Source organism: Capra hircus, chromosome 3 (genome assembly GCF_001704415.2).
Source record: "Capra hircus breed San Clemente chromosome 3, ASM170441v1, whole genome shotgun sequence".
NCBI lineage: Eukaryota > Metazoa > Chordata > Mammalia > Artiodactyla > Bovidae > Capra > Capra hircus.
In genome coordinates this window covers 87,860,883-87,878,940 of record NC_030810.1, presented here as the reverse complement: position 1 = coordinate 87,878,940, position 18,058 = coordinate 87,860,883, and the positions used below count along the sequence as shown (strand labels likewise).

General features: G+C 44.0%; 1 non-coding gene across 1 annotated transcript; it reads left to right on the top strand.

Annotated features, from left to right (window-relative positions):
- TRNAK-UUU lies at window positions 12,262-12,334 on the top strand. The gene has a single exon. It is a non-coding gene; the product is annotated as a tRNA-Lys (tRNA).

Here is an 18,058-nt window from a genome sequence, read left to right as displayed (position 1 = left end):
AGCAAGGATAGGATAGGGTTTAGTCATCTGTCGGCTTAAAACATCATTGCAGTCTGCTTTGGAAGCAAGTTCCAGTCCAAATGGAAAGTCCACCTCAAATTACTCAACCACATACATAGCACATTTACCTTGTGTTTTCAGTGAGTGTCTCATACCTCGTGAGTCCGGGGATTCTATGCTCAGGGGACATCACAAACACTGTAGGAAATTGGGACAGAGGCCAACACACATCACACACTACTCTTCTCACACACATTCTCTCCATCATCCCATCAGACTTTACCTACAAAAAGCTGAAAGATAAAATTATTAAGACTTTCAAGATGGTGAGAACAGGACATTAAACCAAACCTGGGACCTTCTGAGGGCAGTTTGTGTACTCATAAAACCGACCCTGCTCCTACCCCCGTCACACTGTGGCAGACACACCAAGCCAGCTCTGGACAACACCCCTAGTTCATCTGCCCCAGTCTGATCCCTCCTGGCTCCTGGGCCCTTCCCTCTTCCTTGAGTGCATCCTGGTTCATTCTCTGGCTCTTTCCCTTTCAGTCTATGTTTGGCCCTTTGGGATCAGGGCTCATCCCAATACCCCTCTCTAGGAAGTCAGATCCATGCTTGACTCTTGGCTCCCGACCTGGGCATTTCCCTCAGTGTCAGAGAAGATATCTCACCTTCAACTTCTGCTTCACTCATCAGTGGTGCCAACCCCCCTCTCACTTTAGCTTCACCACCTTTTAGTCAGGGCAGGAGAATTCAAAGAGGACTCAGGTGAATACACACACACACACACACACACACACACACACACACACACACACCCTTCACTTGACTGTTTTTCCCTTCCTATCACTTTAGTACAATGGTACTTCTAAAGACCACATTACAAATTCAAAAATTGCTTACATCGGTTTCCTGGATCATTTTGGGGCCATTGCTACACTGACAAAATCCTCTCCTTTGGCTTCCATTATACTGAATTATTCTTGTTCCCCTACATTTTCTTACTGTATCTTGGAGTATATCTCTTCTGCTCCTGGCTGTCAGTTTCCTTTAAGACTCAGGTCTTTACCATCAGCTCTTTCTCACTTTCTTAATTCCCATTCTTCTCAACTCTTGGTCTAGACCTTCCATTAGCACCTCAACCTAAGACCACGTTCCTTCTGTGAGTCTCAGTGTCCTAGACCATGAAATGAGAAGTTTACACTGGTCTTATACTATTCCTCTCATTTAAACCACGTGTCCTCTCACAAACTGAGTCTCCTTCCTGATGACCTAATTCTACTGAAACCTCAAACAGAGAGCATCAATGTTCATGACATTAACTTTTCTCACTAACCAAGAAATTAAGGGACAGAGCTTTTTTTTTTTACATTAGGATCCGAACGTACAGATCCTTTTTCTTTTACATTAGGATCCTTTATCTGGAGTCCTAGGTGAGTTTTCTACTCATTCAGATTTTCAAAATAAAGAACACAACAGTGGGAGGAAACCTCAGGTCACAGCATATATCTCAGCAGGCAAATTATAGATCTGTAGCTTAATCAATCCATTTGACACAGCTTAAGCAATAAGACTATGTTTATACATTTATTTGTTACTCTTCTGGTCTGTTTATTGCCCAAGGAGTAGCTGATTTACTCAATTCCAGTCTTTGAAAAATTTAATTCTTTCCTAATGAGTGACAAATCTCATCCCAATGGATCCTTTCTGAAACCAACTGTTCCTCAAGCCAATAATCCTCTAGCTTCCTTCTCTACAACTTTTAAGTGAGTCTTTTCTGGAAGCTCTCCATGGCCTACTACATTTGCCTGAACTTGAATTCCATCAACCCCCTTTTTACCCAATGGAAACATTGACAACCAGTATTGTTTTCCTGGTCTTACAGTTATTAATAACTCAATAAACCATCCTAATCATTAAATCAACAAGTATAAATTACAGTTTTTTATTGAATAACTACAACTCCCCCCTTTTTTAATTTACAGGAAGGAAAAAGAGTATATTTGGCATTTAATTTCAGATTGAGGAGGTAAATTTTTTCAAAATCATAATCACATTCAAATTATGAGTCATTGAGGGCTCATTAATTCTCTCAACGCTTCTCCTTCATTCTCTGTGTCAATCAGCCACATAGGTCTCGGGACCTTCCCTTCAAACCGTTTCTTTCTTCACCCTTTCCTTTCCATTCTCAGGGCATCTACAGGAACCTCTGACACAGTTCCTTTAACTCATCTCCTTGCCCCTAGTCTCTTCCTGGGCTCACCCTGCAGACCCCAGGCAGAGTGATCTTCCTCAGACACGGCCCACCCTCAGTCCAGCATCTTCACTACTTGGCTTCCCAGGGTCCCCAGGACTGAGTCCAGTCTCTGCCCCTGGCTATAGCAAGAACGGAGTGAGTGAAATGGTAGGAAAAGCATGAGTTTGGAACCAGACAAACGAGGTAGTGATTCCAGCTCTACCATGGCTATCCTAGAATAATTAACCAAAGAGCCCTATGATTCTGGAATACTTAACCTCTTGGAGTCTCAGTTTTCTATTAAATGGAAATAATGATATACAGTTCTCATTATTTGGGGAATACTTAAAAGGAATGATAAATGTAAAATGTTTAGTGAGCAGTGCTTCTAAAGCTCTAGTTGGAGCACAACCAGTAGAAGCTCCCACTACCTGCCTTCCCAAGCCCTCATCCTGACACTGAATAGAGGTCTGCCTTTCTGCCTTGTGCCCCTCTTCAGATGGTTCAGGTAGGTTCACTTCCTCTCTGCAGATAGATAAAGACCTTTTGAAGGTAGGGGCCATGACTTGTATTTCTTTGAAATCCCCAAGAGGGCACACTTTGGGAGCTCAATAAATATTCATAGAATCAAAAAGAAGGTTGCAGGTGTGGTATCATTATGTTGGGGGAAGGAGGGCTGTGTTTGGGGAGCTTCCTATTTCGGCAGTGTTTTTCTGAGCTTCCACTTCCGTAGTACTCACTGACCAGTCCAGGTAGCAGAGGCATGGGGTTGGGATGCGAGGCCGAGAAACAGAGCCTGGAAGCAAGCATTCATCGATATATGCTCTGTCATCGTTTGCCTGATTTCAGGTCTCTTCTCTTAGTGGTGTCCCCTGGGTGAGCAGCATCTCTTTCTCCTCCTTCCCTTCCATCCCTCACCAAGATCCTGGCAGGGCATGTTGAACGTAATTTGGGAAGAAGAGCCTGTGTTGTACAGCATGGTACATGATTAATAGGATCCCTGGGGTAACAGGACCCCTCCTAATAATCCCTGGGAGCTCAGCTGGTAAAGAATCTGCCTGCAATGCAAGAGACTCTGGTTCAACTCCTGGGTCAGGAAGATCCACTGGAGAAGGGATAGTCTACCCAATCCTGTGTTCTTGGGCTTCCCTGGCTCAGCTGGTAAAGAATCAGCCTGCAGTGTGGGAGATCTGGGTTCAATCCCTGGGTTGGGAAGATCCCCTGGAGAAGAGAACCGCTACTGACACCAGTATTCTGGCCTGGAGAAGTCCATGGGGTAGCAAAGAGTTGGACACAACTGAGTGACTTCACTTGGGAAAGCAGAGACCCATTTTATTTGTGATTCGTGTGCCTGTTTTCCAGAAGGTTGTGTGGTAGCATCGAAAGAGCATATAACTGCTGGTCAGGGCAATGGCTCTAAACTCAGCCCTCACCAGATAGCTGCCTTCAAATCCATTCTGGCTAGTGACCGTGTCAAGGCGCTGTTTAGGAAAGACGGTCCAGTCAGGAAAACGCATCCATGTCACAAAGTTCAATACCTTAAAGAGAGGTTGTTTGTAATTGTTCAGTCACTAAGTCATGTCTAACTCTTTGTGACCCCATATTTGCAGCACACCAAGCTTCCCTGTCCTTCACCATCTCCTGGACTTTGCTCCTCAGTACTATATACTGTAGGAAGTTAAAGGATCATAAAGGAGGGTGAAGCAAGCCTTACCAACCCCGGGCTGCAGAGAGAGGGAGGGTGTGATGTCACCTTATCCCAGGAGCAAGACCATCCTGTGGACAGAGGAGCTGGAACTAAGATAGAGCTGCCAGTGGTGTCCGAGGTCACAGAAGAGACTCTCCTTGACTCTCCTGCTCAGACTAGCAACCGGGCCTCCTGAATTCTCTTGGTCTTCAGTCTCCTGCCAGTGCCTCTCATTCACTCAGAAGCCAGAGGGCGAAGGAACCTGGGACACATCATTCTCAGGGGTTGGCCCCTGTGGTGCAGAGCCGAGCAGGGGAAAAGCACTGGATGATAAATATCAATGACTAGTATAGGGCTGTGGCCTGACTACCCCCATTGTCTCCACCAACCCTCACAGCCACTCCCAATAAGCAGTCTAATTTTTTAAAATGCCTTCTGTGTAATTTCATCCTTAATATAAATCTGCTAGCTCCTTCTTCCAATCAAGATGTCACCCTCAAATTTCTCCGCAGAAGTCCTAAAGCTGGGGCCTTCCCTACCATCTCCAGCCTCACTCTACTGGCCTATAAAGTAAGAAGGGTAATGAGACTTCAAAATTCTCTTATTTCATTTACTCCCCAGAACACTGCAGGCTCAACTGTCCCAGCCTGACTCTGGCAAAACCTCAGCTCTCAGTTTCCATGTGAAGCTGGACTTGGCCAATAATTTTTCACGCGACTCTTGAAGGTCACAGAAGTTGGAGGTTTTCAATTATGAGAAGGCTAGGTGCGAGAACAGCAGGGAGCTGCCAGGAAATGACAAGTGGTCGGCACAGTCTTTTTAGGCTGGGGCACGTTCCAGCTGCAGTGATAAATGTGCTCAGCCTCCTTCGGTTGGCACCAACCTGTCAGCCCTTGATAAAGAGCTCACCAAACACTGTGCTAATACGAACAAGAATAAATGGGATAGGATTTCAGCTCCATTTGAAACACACTGCCTGGGAGTAATCTGAACAGGCAAGGTGAGGAGACGGGTCCTGAAGGACAGGAGTCGCCTATGTGTCATTCCTGCTGTGTCTAGTCAGTTTCCCCTCCTGTCCACTCAATTTCCCTAAAGTAATCAGTCCTGGTTATCTCAGCAAAAGGGACTCCTTGGGACATAAATGACAAGAAGACTGTGAATATGCTATCCTCAAACCTGCTTCCCAAGTGGCACTAGTGAGAAAGAACCCACTTGCCAATGCAGGAGACATAACAGACTTAGGTTTGATTCCTGGATCAGGAAGATTCCCCGGAGGAGGGCATGCCTACCCACTCCAGTATTCTTGCCTGGAGAATCCCATGGACAGAGGAGTCTGGCGGGGTACAGTCCGTGGGGCCACAGAGTCAGTCAGTCCTACACGACTTTGCACGCGTGCAAACCCAGAGCAGACACCAGGGGGCGCCTTGGCTGGAAACGGACAGAAGGCCTTGAAAGCCTTTGGGAGAATTTGGGCGTGTTTCTGAAAACAAAGTGAAAGTCTCATCCGACTCTGCGACCCAATGGACTATATCAGTTCAGTTCAGTCGCTCAGTCGTGTCCGACTCCTTGTGACCCCATGAACCGCAGCACGCCAGGCCTCCCTGTCCATCAACAACTCCCGGAGTTCACCCAAACCCATATCCATTGAGTTGGTGATGCCATCCACCCATCTCATCCTCTGTCGTCCCCTTCTCCTCCTGCCCTCAATCTTTCCCAACATCAGGGTCTTTTCAAATGAGTCAGCTCTTCGCATCAGGTGACCAAAGTATGAGTTTCAGCTTCAGCATCAGTCCTTCCAATGAATGTTCAGGACTGATCTTTAGGATGGACTGGTTGGATTTCCTTGCAGTCCAAGGGTCTCTCAAGAGTCTTCTCCAACACCACAGTTCAAAAGCATCAATTCTTCGGTGCTCAGCTTTCTTTATAGTCCAACACTCATGTCCATACATGACTACTGGAAAAACCATAGCCTTGACTAGACAGACCTTTGTTGACAAAGTAACGTCTCTACTTTTCAATATGTTGTCTAGGTGGTCATAACTTTTCTTCCGAGGAGTAAGCATCTTTTAATTTCATGGCTGCAATCACCATCTGCAGTGATTTTGGAGCCCAGAAAAATAAAGTCAGCTACTGTTTCCCCATCTATTTGCTATGAGTCCATGGTATTTTCCAGGCCAGAATACTGGTGTGGTTAGCTGTTCCCTTCTCCAGGGATTTTCCCAACCCAGGGTCTCCCATATTGCAGGCGGATTCTGTACCAGCTGAGCCACAAGGGAAGCCCAAGAATACTGGAGTGGATAGTCTATCCCTTCTCCAGGGGATCTTCCCCACCCGGGAATTAAACCGGGGTCTCTAAAATTGCAGGCGTATTCTTTACCAACTGAGCTATCCTGGAAGCCCTATTCTGAAAACAAAGAAGCCATCAAGCGCTTGTGAAGAAGAGAGTTATGTGATTACGGTAGTCTTTGCAAAGAAGCTTTGGGGCACCATGCTGCTGGGTGAACTGCAGGGGGTGGGCATGGAGAAGTCAGAGATGGAAGGACCTTTAGGAAGGCTGTTCAGAAGTCCAGCCAAACGGTGAGGTAACCCATTTCAGGGTAGGGACCAGACTGTGGGTAGGGGAAGAAAACATCTCCTGTGAGGAGACTGCTGGAAGTTTAGGACAGCTGAGTACTGTGGAACAGTGGTTTCCAGATAACTCACAAGTTTTGAGGTCCATAACTGTATTGGCTGAACAGAAATGGGAGAGAGTGTGTTTTCGATTTTGTTTTTTTTATGCTGGGTGCTAGACTTGTTGGGTTTAGATGGACAGTGAGATTCATAAATAGATATTCACACCAGGCATTGGACCCTGGGGTAAGAGGACAGGACTACAGCAAAAGACTTACTCATCGTAAAGGAGATGGATGAGGCTATGAGACTCCATGGACTTCAGCCCACCAGACTCTTCTGTCCATGGGATTCTCCAGACAAGAATACTGCAGCGGGTTGCCATTTCCTGTTTCAAGGGATCCTCCTGATGCAGGGATTGAAACTGTGTTTCTGGTGTCTCCGGCATTATAGGCAGATTCTTTACCACTGTGCTACCTAGGAAGCCCTCTTAATAAGAGATAATAGAAATAGAAAAATAAAGCCAGCCTGGTACCCATCAAATAAGAAGGATTTCCGCAGTATGTGGTTCCCAAGTTGACAACTTCTGTCTCCCCAAATCTCTAGAGATCATTTTTTCACCCACCAGTCTCTTTTCTTTTGCTCTTCACCTGATGATATGAGCCACATCAATACTGTAGATGTGTATTATTGCTTCCAGGGGAGGCCTAGGAAGGTGAGATATTGCATTTGGGCCTCCGAGGATTAACAAGGGGATTTTTCTTGCAGCAATCTACCTATCTGACCAGGTGATTGAAGGAAGGGCGAAGTCAGCTTCCTGAGAAACTTCAAAGTAAAATGGACATCCTAAGTGTGACCTAACCTGACCTCCTGCCGTTCCCCCTGGGTGTGTGTGGAGGTGGGGGGTGCAGTCCAGATGCCATCTGGGCGACAGCCCACTTCCTCCCTTTCTCCAGGCGAAATGTTGTGGATCACATCTCTGAGTAATCTGAGATTTCAAGAGCAAGAGGGAGAGGATTTTAATCTTCAAGGAAAAGAAAAAATCAAACAGATTAAATCTCAAATCCCTCCAGAGGGAACCACATATCAAGGGGATCAAACAGCACCTGAACCTCAAGGATACTGTTGTGCTCAGGTCAGGTAAGGACCTGCTCAAAAAGCTAATGTGGTTTGATATGTCTCTCTTGGGTGGTTTTGGTTTTATCCCTTAGTGGATCATGGTGTGGGTTTAGGAATGGGAAGTCTCCCTAGGATTTGGTGGAAGAAAGGAAACCAGCACAAAGCAATCTGGGGGAACTCTTGTCTGGTCTGGCTTCTCTCAGTTTTCCAGGAAAAGCCTTCCCATTCATTCCTTTCTGTCTGATAGGCAAATCCCTACCCATCATTTAGTACCCCTCTCTGGATCCAGAATGGTTGGGTTCAAACCTAAGCTCCGTTTGTTTATGTGTTTAACTCTCAAGCCAGACTCAGCCCCTAAAAGGAAAGCGCTATATCCTGTTTTCCTTTGAATTCTCTGGACTCAGGACAGTACCTGGCGCCAAGGGGGTTCTCAACAAACACGTGATGAATGAGTAACTGGGAGCCAAAAGCATCAACTCTGGAACCAATCTGCCTGGGTTTGAATCCTGGTCCTAATGTGTTTTGACTGTGTGACAGAGGGCAAGCTTCTTACCCTCTCTGTGACTCAATCTCTTCATCTGTAAAAAGGGATAATAATAGCACCTATCTCATAGGGCAGATGTGAGGATGAAGTGGGTTTCATATATACATAATATTTAGAAGAGTGATTGGCACAAGGAAGGTCCTCAGTAAACACTAGCTATTATTGCTATCAGCACTTTCACTGGCCCCTCAGATGAATTATTAGCTGCTTTTTTAAATCTTTTTATTGTTTATTTTATTATTTATTTCTCTAGCTGCTCCAACTTGTAGCTGCAGCATGTGAGATCTAGTTTCCTCACCAGGGGTCAAACCCAGGCCCTCTGCATTGGGAGCTCAGAGTCTCAGCCGCTGGACCACCAGAGAAGCCCTAGCTGGCTCTTTTTTTTTAAGAGCTGCACATTAATCATAATGGGTTGGTTAATAACTTCTCTTCAACACCATGGTTTGTGTGGAATTTATGTTTAGATGAGTTAAGAATCACAAAAACAAATTATAATTCAGGATTTCCTACATACTTTGGTGCAAACATAAAATAAGAGCCAAATTGGCTCATTTGTCTCTGCTCCAGGAAGGCCCCCTGGTCATGAGGGGAACCACTCACCAAGAAGTGCCACCAAAAAGGAATTTGTTTTTGAACCACAGTGATTGGACTATTTTTCAACCTCTGTTTCAGGTGATACATTTTTACTTTAAGAAAGAAAAGAAAGAGGTTTCAAGGGGGGAAAGTGCAGGAAGTGGTGGAAGGCAAACATTGCAAGACGTATGGGAAGTGAATGTCCATGAGAACAGAGGGGTGAGCCACCAGATCTAGTTCAAGGCCAGGCCACTACCAGCAGCAGCCTCCACTGCTGTGACTTTAATGTCAAGGTTACAAGGAAAGCTCACTTACCCCGGAATACGGTAACCCGACTGGACATCTGTGCCGTGCTGGCAGCTGTGCGCATTCATACAAGCACCTCAAAGTCAGGGACCAAGACTAACTTCTTGTGTCTTCTGTAGAAATAATGATAATAGCTATCACTTGTGGCATATTTGGGATTCCCTGGTGGCTCAGACAGTAAAGAATCTGCCTGCAATGCGGGAGACCCAGGTTCAATCCCTGGGTCAGGAAGATCCCCTGGAGAAGGAAATGGCAACCCACCCAGTATTCCTGCCTGGAAAATTCCATGCACGAAAAGAGTGAAAAGTGAAAGCTACTTTCATTTTTCATGGAGTATTTAGAAAGTGCCAAAAATGCTAAACACTGAACATAGATTGCCTTCTTTTCTCTTCACAAAACCCTGTGAGGCAGAGTCCCAGCCCTGTTTTACAGATGTATCAGCGAAAACAGAGATTTGCCCTTGAACGCACAGCTAATCAGACTTTGAACTCAGAGAATGTGATCGTAGTGCTCTTGTGCTTACACACGACACTCGCTGCTTTGTAGGATGGACTGTACAGCAGCAGCCTCTTAAAAACTGTTTCATTTGCTGGATGAATAAATGAGTGAATGAGGTTGCTGTGAGATGGAATCTAGAATTCATCCTTAGAATCTCCCCCACTGGCTCTGGTCTCCACGAATAGATACCTGTGGTAGGTAGGTTTCTCCTTTTCCAGGCTTTATTTTAGATGATTAAAACGATACCAGGTGGTGCTAGTGGTAAAGATCCTGCTTGCCAATGCAGGAGACATAAGAGACACGGGTTTGATGCTTGGGTGGGGAAGATCCCCTGAAGCAGAAAATGGCAATCCACTCCAGAGCATCCCCATGGACAGAGGAGCCTGGCAGGCTACAGTCCATAGGGTCTCAAAGAGTCGGACACGACTGAAATGACTCACCTTGCCCCAAAGCAATACTTTGGACTGTGGGTCTGCCCTGGAATCTACCCCTGGCTGAGCACACTAGTACAGGGGTAGTGACCCCACAATGCCAGAGTATGCCTGCTGGCCTGTCCCCTGGAATTTTATAGTGACATGAGTTTTAGATAGAGAATCCACATAGCAGTCATGCTGCTGCTGCTGCTGCTGCTAAGTCGCTTCAGTCGTGTCCAACTCTGTGCGACCCCATAGACGGCAGCCCACCAGGCTCCCCCGTCCCTGGGATTCTCCAGGCAAGAACACTGGAGTGGGTTGCCATTTCCTTCTCTAGTGCATGAAAGTGAAAAGTGAAAGTGAAGTCACTCAGTCATGCCTGACTCTTCGTGACCCCATGGACTGCAGCCCGCCAGGCTTCTCCGTCCATGGGGTTTTCCAGGCAAGAGTACTGGAGCGGGGTGCCATCGCCATGAAATCTTTCAAATTGCAGGTTCCTGAATTTCTCAAAAATGAGGCAGAGTCCCAGCCCTGTTTTATAGATGCATCAGTGAAAACACAGAGATTTGCCCTTGGACACACAGCTAATCAGGCTTTGAACTCAGAGAACGTGACCCTAGTGCTCTTGTGCTTAAACACGACAAGTCCTGCTTTGTAGGATGGACCGGATAGCTGCAGCCTGTAAGTCACCATTTTTGAGAAAACTAAGCCAGGCTCCTCTGTTCATAGAATTCTCCAAGCAAGAATACTAGAATGGGTTGCCATTTCCTACGCCAGGGGATCTTCCTGATACAGGAATCGAACCTGTGTGTCTTACATTGGCAAGCGGATTCATTTTACCACTGCGCCACCTGGGAAGCCCTTTGAGAAAGCCACAGAATCTTTAACCTGCTCTGAGAGACTGTATTTCTCCTTTGCTCTCTGGGAACAACAACGGCTTTCAAATTATTTCAAGCTGACCTTCAAAGACATAATCATGGACAGTCTGTGGGGACCAAATAGAAAGCAGGTCGTTAGGACCCAGAAGCCCCGGCTAGAGCCAGCTACCCTGACAGATAGGCTGACGACAATAAAAGCCATAGGATTCCGATGAAAAATGAGGACTTACCCCAGCTCCCCTGCCTCCTGCATCATCAGCCACCAAGCTGCGCACGGCTCTGTGCCAGGGGTGTCCCACTTCCCTCCCCCAGCCTACAAATAATAAGCATTTGGTCCATCCGCCATGTTGGGGAGGGGTGGGCAAGCCCTCGTGCTGGAAATTCACTAGCTGAAGAATCACAGCTTTATATCAGCTCCATCTCCCAGGGCTGTGCGGATCTGCTCCTGATTACATTCCAGCAGCTGGGCATGATCTCTTTCCTCACCACTGAAAATGATTTGGGAGGGAAATAAACAATGGAATTTGCCATATTAATATTCTCTGCACCCTGCAGGATGTGGGGTGCATACTAAGCAATGTTGAAAGCTCATCCACCAGGATCTGGAGGCGAACGTGGGCTCCAAAGGGTGAGAAGGAGCCGGTCTAAAAGAGAAAGCCCCTCAGCTCACTTTTATTCTAATTTCTGAAACTGGCTGGAGAGGTGGGCTGGTCATTCCAGCTGGGGTCTGGTAGTGACTGAGTCCCAAGCCTCAGATTGGGGTAGGAGTCAGCAGCTCAGTGCCACAGAGGAAGGAGGCCCTTTCAGGCTTATTGAAAAGCTTAGTAATAATAAGATTGGCTATTTATTAAATACTCACTATGAATCTGTGTTAAATCATTCACAAATATTTATTTAAATTTAATTTAAATAAATAAATAAATTTAATATTTTATTTAAATAATTCAATAATTTAAATAAATAAATTATTTAATTTTAAAGTTATATTAATTACAAAATGTCCATGCTCATTATTTTAAAAGTAATATAGATGAACAAAATGAAAAAATAAATCCCTTGTAATCCCATCTCCCAAAGATAATCAGCATTAATGTTTGGCATGTATATCAAACAGCAAGGAGGTGTAGATGTTATGCATAAGGTCAAATATCTAGATAAAAAGCCACTACACTGGTAGCAATCTGAACTCTAGTTCTTTCATTTGATGAATGTTTATTGAGAACATAAACTCTGTTCTGAGAATCAGGATTACAAATCCTTAAGGAATAAGGCAGATAAGATTTTTGTTGCCATGAACAAAATCTAGTGGGAGAACTAATCAATTCATAAACAAATGATCACTGAAAATGGCAAGTGCCACAAAGAAAAGAAAAATGAGACACCTTCACATTGTTAGAGCCTGGGTAGCTCAGTTGGTAGAGCATCAGACTTTTAATCTGAGGGCCCAGGGTTCAAGTCCCTGTCCAGGCACTAAGTTCCTATGTTTTCTTGGGCCAGAGAATACTAAACTTGGGCTTCCCTCATGGCTCAGAGGATAAAGAATCCGCCTGCAATGTGGGAGACACAGGTTCGATCCCTGAGCCAGGAAGATCCTCTGGAGGAGGAAATAACAGCCCACTTCTATATTCTTGCCTGAAAAATCCCATGGACAGGAGCCTGGTGGACTACAGTCCAAAGGGTTACAGAGGTCAGACATGACTGAGCACCTTCCAAATGGGGAAGGTAATAACTTGGAATAGGCCAAAGAATGATTTTTTGCAGAAATAACATTTCAATTGTTTAAAAAAAAACATTTAAATTGTACTTTTTTAAAAGTAAATGCTAATGCACTTAGACCTCCAAAAATCCTATGATGTAGGTGCTATTATCACACCTATCACAGATGGGGAAACTGGGGCACAGAGAGGCTGAGTACCTTGTCCAAGGTCACACAGCTAGAAAGTAGTGAAGCCCAAGGTATATAGATCCAAGCAGGTTGGCTCTAAAGTCATGCTTGTAACCATTCCCCTTCACTTTCTCTGTTTGAACTGAGATCCAAATAATAAGGCTTCGTCCATGGAAAGATCTGGAGAGAGTGCTCAAACAGAAGGGACAGCAGGAAAAAAACAAGGAAGTAGAAATTGTGCTTGGCATGACTGAGTATCAGAGAGAATAATCAAGCTAGATTACACAGGGGCCTTGTAGCCCAGAGGAAACCCTTTGGGTTTTATCTCAAGAGTAATAGGAAGAAATTGGATATTTTCATCAGAGAAGTAACTTGATCATGTTTACATTTTAAAGAGATTCCTTTGCCTGTTGAACAGAGAACAGAATTTAGGGGTTGCAAATCAGAGTGGATGCATGGACCTGGAAAGGGTTCAAACTAAAGGTGAAAGTAACTTGCACAAGGATAATAGCCCGGGAAATGGAGAGAAATAGAAAAATTTTGCCAATTTAAAGTTATACTTTCCCCGTTTAAATCTCACTCACTGCCTTAGAGAAAAGCATTTTGGAAAAAGTTCCTTGGTAAGCAAAGGAAGGCCACCTTGTGGGGTTGCATTGAAGGCATAAAAATGATAGGAGCTGGTCCTTAATAAATCATGAGCTGGAATCAATGCAAGAGTTTGTCATAAAGGTACAGGAAATAATACCTAACACTAAGTGAATAGCTAATGTGTTCCAGGTGCCATTCCAAGTTTTTTCCGTATACTAACTTATCAACTCCTTATAATAATCCTATGAAAAAAGTGTTGTCATTCATCCCACTTTACAGACAGGTTAAGTCAAACCTACTCAAGGCCACAAAGCTGACAAATGGCAGAGCTGAGTTTTCAACCCAGGCAGGCTGAATTAAAGACCATGGCTGTTAGCCACGACACTGACCTGCTTTTGAGAGATATCCACTAATCCAGCCCACAGGCCCAGGGAGCTACCAGATGGCAGATGGGCATACACACAGCAACAGCAGCAAGGGCCTTCCATTATTTTCTAAGAATGGTTTGGGCATTAAAAAAAGAAAAGGTACAGACGGTCCTTCTTTCCATGCTGGATTTCACATAAACCCCATTCATGCGACCCTAGTCCAGGCCACCAGTTGCTCATTCAGGAAGGAGAGGGAGCAACACCTGAGGCCAACTGCATATCAAGGCTTTAAAGCTGGGTACCAGGCCTGGTTCCAATTTGGGAAAGGAATACTTCAAGGCTGTATATTGTCACTCTGCTTATTTAACTTATACGCAGAGTACATCATGCGAATTGCCTCACTGGATGAAGCACAAGCTGAAATCAAGATTGCCAGGAGAAATATCAATAACCTCAGATATGCAGATGACCCTACCCTTACGGCAGAAAGTGAACAACTAAAGAGCTTCTTGATGAAAGTGAAAGAGGAGAGTGTAAAAGTTGGCTTAAAACTCAACATTCAGAACACTAAGATCTTGGCATCTGGTCCCATCACCTCATGGCAAATAGATGGGGAAACAATGGAAACAATGACAGACTTTATTTTGGGGGACTCCCAAATCACTGCAGATGGTGACTGCAGCCATGAAATTAAAAGACACTTGCTCCTTGGCAGGAAAGTTATGACCAACTTAGACAGCATATTAAAAAGCAGAGACATTACTTTGCTGACAAAGGTCGGTCTAGTCAGGCTATGGTTTTTCCAGTGGTCATGTATGGATGTGAGAGTTGGACTATAAAGAAAGCTGAGTGCTGAAGAATTGATGCTTTTGAACTGTGGTGTTGGAGAAGACTCTTGAGAGTCCCTCAGACTGAAAGGAGATCCAATCAGTCCATCCTAAAGGAAATCAGTCCTGAATAGTCATTGGAACGACTGATGCTGAAGCTGAAACTCCAATACTTGGGCCACCTGATGCGAAGAATTGACTCTTTGGAAAAGACCCTGATGCTAGGAAAGATTGAAAGCAGGAGGAGAAGGGGACAACAGAGGATGAGATGGTTGGATTGCATCACCGACTCGATGGACATGAGTTTGAAGAAGTTGATAGACAGGGAAGCCTGGCATGCTGCAATCTATGGATTCGCAAAGAGTCAGACACGACTGAGTGACTGAACTGAACTGAACTGAGCAAGCCTAGGCAGCTTGGATAGAGAGTCTCAAGGTGGCAAGTCAGGAGATATGAGGAGATCAATTTGACAATAAAGTGGCAATTATTCAACTGACTGCTCCAACTCTAAACCATGGGAATAGCTTTGTAAATTTTTATTGAAAAAAATGAATAAATGCATGAAGTAGACCTCAGTCAAAAGTGCAGATGGCAGGTGCTTTTTGGCATGGCAGCCAGAGGCCACATTAACCCTGTTTCTCTAGATTCATTCTCTTGTCCGCTTACCCTCCTTTAATTTTTTGTATGCCCCTTGTTATCACTTAACTTTAGTAAACATGTTGTTGCTGTTGTTTAATTGAATTATAGTTGATTTACAATATTGTTAGTTTCAGGTACACAGCAAACTGACTCAATTATATATATATATATATACACATAAATACTTTTTTATATTTTTCCCTTATAGTATATTACAAAATATTGAGTACGGTTCCCTGTCCTATAGAGTACGTCCTTGTTTTTATCTATTTTTGTATATAGTGGTGTGTATCTGTTAATCCCACCCTCTTCATTTACCCCTCTCCTCCCCCTTTATTCTTTGGTAACCATAAATATGTTTTCTATGTCTGTTGGTCTATTTCTGTTTTGTAAATAAGTTCATTTGTATCTTTTTTTTAAGATTCTACATGTAAGCAATATCATATTTCCCTGTTTCTCTCCTTCCATTTCTCTCTGTCTCCTGGATGGACCTAGAGATTATCATTCTAAATGAAGTAAGCCAGACAGAAAGTAAAGGTGTTTTTTATGCGCTTGTCTTCCCTACTGAAACAAAAGTTTCAGAAGGGTGGGTCTGGACTTTTTATTCACTCAACACTTCTTAACAGTGACTGCCACATAGAGGACCCTCAGTAAATATTTATTGATTGAATGATGAAGGTATCATTCAAATGAATCATCTCATTCACGCCTCGGAATTTTGCCAAGTAGACAGAGAAGGAGTTAGTATAGGGCCCATTTTACGGATGTTGACACTAAAGTCAAAAAGGCTAAGTGAGCTAAAGCTGACACAGGTACTGAGGAACTGAAGCTTAGTTCTGAGAACTCATCTGCTGCTGCTGCTGCTAAGTCACTTCAATCGTGTCCGACTCTGTGCAACCCCATTGACGGCAGCCCACCAGGCTCCCCCGTCCCTGGGATTCTCCAGGCAAGAACACTGGAGTGGGTTGCCATTTCCTTCTCCAATGCATGAAAGTGAAAAGTGAAAGTAAAGACGCTCAGTTGTATCCGACTCTTAGCGATCCCATGGACTGCAGCCTACCAGGCTCCTCCGTCCATGGGATTTTCCAGGCAAGAGTACTAGAGTGGAGAACTCATCTAGTGTCTTTCAATACACCATGCTGTCTCCCTAATGTTTCCAGTGAGTTATTATGTAACAATTCTATTGTGAATCAATAAAAGAAACACCCAAACAAAAAATGTCTCTGTATTACCTGCTGAATTACTGTTGAGGACATTATATACTACTAATAATCAGAGACTTTATGTTAAGAATCCATGGGATTTTAATGCCAAGAACAATTCTGGGTCTCCTAAAAACTGCTGTTTCCTCTGTCAGACAGCATCTTATAAATTATGGGATTTCATTTCTTGTCTTGACTGTCAGGAAACACAAAAATTGAATTAGCGCTTAATTACAGTAATAATCTAATTTCTGGTCCAATTACAATCCTTTCCTCCTATACATGATTTTCTGATCTTTATTTTCATTTTAACCAATTATGTGTATGGATACAGTGTTGGTTGTTAGCTATATCAAATCCCTTTTAGAAATAGCTATGGTAGAAAATTTAGAAAATAAGCAATAACTGCTGCTGCTGCTGCTGCTAAGTCACTTCAGTCGTGTCCAACTCTGTGCGACCCCATAAACGGCAGCCCACCAGGCTCCCCCGTCCCTGGGATTCTCCAGGCAAGAACACCGGAGTGGGTTGCCATTTCCTTCTCCAATGCATGAAAGGGAAAAGGGAAAGTGAAGTCGCTCAGTCGTGTCTGACTCTTGGCGACCCCATGGACTGCAGCCTACCGGACTCCTCCGTCCATGGGATTTTCCAGGCAAGAGGACTGGAGTGGGGTGCCATTGCCTTCTCCGAAGCAATAACTAACACTAATCAAATGGTCCATAGGCCAGGTGTCGATTTTATACATGTAGTAACTCACTTCATCATCATAAACAGGAACTTTATATTGCCAGAGATACCAAATGTTATAATATGGCATAATGAAATTAGTATTCTGAATTATTAAAAAAAAATATGATATGTTCCTTCTTGCTCCCTCTGCCAAACCCCTTCACCCAAACCTTCCCCTTCCCCATTTAAGACTCACTCCAACACCTCCCACTTCCATTATCTCAGTTGTTTGCTAATTAGACTCCCTGCTTCCACACTTGGCCTTTCGGTCTACTCTTCAAAGAGTGGCTATTAATTAATTAATTAATTAATGCTGTGAAAACAAGTCAGATCACCTCACTCTCTGCTCAGAACTTTCAATGACTTTCCTTCCTAGAATAATGTCAAGGTCCTTTCAAGGATCCACAAAGCCCTACAAGATCTGGTCCCAAATGTCTCTGGCCTTATCCCTGACTCTGATCTGTAGCCACACTGTCCTTCCATGAATATTCCAGGCAGCATTTCACCTCAGAGTCTTTGCATTTGCTGTTGTTGAAGTTTGGAATATACTTTTTGGTATATAGCTGTATGGCTTGCTCCCTTGTCACTTTCAGGGGTCAAATGTTACTCTCTGAGGAAGGCCTTCCCTGATCACCTACATCCCGTCCCTCAATATTTCCCATGCCTTGTCTCGTTCCATATTTCTCCCAAGCACATTTAACTAACATACTGTTTGTTTTTACTTATTTATCATTTCTATTGACAGACTCTCCAAAAGAAGGCATTTTTGTCTATCTGTCCTTTGCTACAATTCCAGTTGACCAGACCAATGTTAGGGATATAATAGATGCCCAAAAACTATTTTCTAAATTAATGAATCAGTGTGAGAGATAGAGGGATATTTTATCACAAACCTACCATATTTTGCAAATGCACAAAATATATAAGAATGAAATATTCACTGTAATTATTAAACTGTT